We start from the raw sequence: 2,865 nt of genomic DNA on the forward strand, positions 1-2,865 counted from the left end.
GTAAATAGATACGATAGATTTCAAATGGAGTTTACGTATCTCGTGTCGTTTTTAGATTCTAAATACCCAAACACGATATGGACACGAAAATTACGGATATTTATTTTAATTATAGACTCGAACCCGAACTGAAAATTTACAAATACCTATTAGGTCCAAATGTCTGGGATCAGGAGTGATGTACTCCGAATCAGCAGCAGAAACAAATAAAAAAGGTTTGGCTTTTGGGTTTGGATTAAACAAGATGGGCTTGAGGTTGAGGATTTATGAAAAATATGTTTATGAACATGTTTCAGCCCAAAGAAAAAACCCAACAAGAAAATACAAGTAATGAGTGTATAATATATCAATCTTACGGTAATTCAGAGACCGTTGACATTGCAAAAGGACACGATCAGCGGAAGAGTTTTGCGACCACAAATTCCCAAATTCGGTCAAAGTCTTGGTCTTTGGTCTTTGGTCTTTAGTCAAGTCTACAATATTTATGAGTTTTCAAGTTTCTAGGTTTTCACTAAACCTTTTGTATGTCAACCTTTTGTATGTCTTGCCTATTATATAAATGCCATTTGATCAATGAAATAAAATAAGTTTTGAGTGATTATTTTTGGAACCTTGAGAGTAATTCTCATTTCCTTTCACTGATGTGGAGTAAGGATAAAGTTAATATTTGCTTCATGCGCTCAGATCTTTGTGCTGCTACAGCGAACATGTTTTTTTTTTGCGTTGAGAAAACTCTGATTTAGCTTTTAAGTGTTAAGACAAGTCTTGTTTCAACATCTAAGAATATGGTTTACAATCCAAACAATATAACACACACACACGTTTCTTCTTGAACTGAAGCTTTAGTTCCACGTTTTATAACCCACCAAACACTCCATATGTACATCTAAGAGCATCATTATTGCAAGTCCTTGTGCTTAGGTCCTTAATATATATATATATATATATATATGTATATGTATATATTATATATGCGTATATAATTGCGGGTTAAGGATTTTACGGAAACCCAAACCGAAAGTTCCTTATTCCTTAATTAAGGAACTTTCGGTTTGGATTTCCGTAAAGTCCTTAACCCGCAATTATATACACATATATAATATATACATATATATATATATATATGTGTATTAAGGACCCAAACACAAGGACTTGCAATAATGATGCCCTAAGTGTTAATACAAGTCTTGTTTCAACATCTAAGAATATGGTTTACAATCCAAACAATATACCACACACACGTTTCTTCTTGAACTGAAGCTTTAGTTCCACGTTTTATAACCCACCAAACACTCCATATGTACATCTAAATAAATACCTCATTCCCAAGCTTCTTGTTCCTCTACTTGACAGGATCTTCAACGTAAATTGTGTACAGGGCTGCACAACCATAACATAGTAGACATATAAATATCAACTTTGTCTTGGCGTTTGAACTTTTATCTTTCTCAATGTTTTCAAGCTTTATAACTCATTTCTTTCATGTAGCCAACCTGAAAAGTCAATGAAATTGATTTTAGGAGAAGAATTGAAGTCAATTTGAAGAGAGGAGAGGAGAAGAAGCTGATTTCAGGTCCCACTGTAAATAAAGAGAGTAGAGAGGTTAGAAATTGATTTTCTTCTGTTTTTTATTTGGGAATTTGAGTTATGAGATTCTAATTTTGAAACGATGTCATTTCTTTTGAGGTGAACGTGAATGGCCAATTAACGTTGAATTATGTTGACTAAACTCATATATAAAATGGCCAAGTCAACGTAACTGTTATTTTTCAGGTTAATGAAGAATTGGTGTAATTTTTTTTGGCAAATTTGAGTAAGTTCAGTATTTAAATGCTGTTTTCTCTTAGTATTAATACTTCAATCTCAACTTTCGACATGCTTCTCAGTTCAGAGGTAAGGAAGAACAATTTGGATGCGTCAGGACAATCTCGGAACTATCTTGTTGGAAGGAAAACATGTCGCCCGAACTGCATTGGTGTGGTTTTTATGTTGGCTCGTCCCATGAACCAGAGGTAAATTTGATTTTTCTCTTTGTCAAAACGCTCATTGACCACCTCTTTAGTCCCTTGTACCCTGCAGATTGATTTTTGGATTCATGATATGACGTCTTTTGACTTTAATAGTTAGGTGTTTTGGCATCATTAGACAATTGATGAATTTTCAAGAAAACACTTTGGACGTAAACTTAGCTCAGTTTGGTTGCTCACCACTATCTTATCTTCAGAAACCTATAACACAACAGTGTCTTTGTCCAGGTCACATACGAGGATGGTGTTGAAGTAAACAAACCATTATATAATTCATGTTCAAGGAAACACATAGTTTTTTAAAGAAACAAGCAGTGTGCAATCTCAAGAACAGAGTATATGAGATAAAACGAACAGAGCAAAAACAGAGGATCTGATGAATCAGTAATCATCTCCCTAGGAAACAACTTCTTTGCAAGTAGGTTCGAATAAAACGGTGCGTTCAAACTGTGATACGTAGCTTCAAATCACGTTTAAAAAATAATTATTATTTTGGAAACACACAAAAATCATGCATCATCAAACACAACCAATATAAACTTCGGTCTTGCACCATAAAGACTTAACTAAAAGATTAACAAGAGGACTTGGATAGAAGTAAGAAATGACTCGGTCTTGCACTTGGATGATGCAGCTGCAACGAGTGTCATGAGTTTGCAATATTTTACCATCATCTATTGACATGAAGAAATAAAAAGAAAGCTTTTATCTAGCAAGGTGTTAAAGCTAACAAGACTTGCCAAAGGAAATCAAGCAAGACCTGCCAGAATGAACAATACTCGCAGAGCTACAGTAAAAACAAACAGATATTTTATTTTAGCTTTCTTAATAAGCCAAG

At 34.1% G+C, this 2,865-nt stretch overlaps 1 long non-coding RNA gene across 1 annotated transcript; it reads left to right on the forward strand.

Annotated features, from left to right (window-relative positions):
• Positions 1 to 1,362: 1,362 nt before the first annotated feature.
• LOC106341973 lies at positions 1,363 to 2,865 on the forward strand. Its single transcript, XR_001269785.1, has 4 exons — positions 1,363 to 1,602; positions 1,774 to 1,813; positions 1,887 to 2,012; positions 2,256 to 2,865. It is a non-coding gene; the product is annotated as an uncharacterized LOC106341973 (long non-coding RNA).

Source organism: Brassica oleracea, chromosome C4 (genome assembly GCF_000695525.1).
Source record: "Brassica oleracea var. oleracea cultivar TO1000 chromosome C4, BOL, whole genome shotgun sequence".
NCBI lineage: Eukaryota > Viridiplantae > Streptophyta > Magnoliopsida > Brassicales > Brassicaceae > Brassica > Brassica oleracea.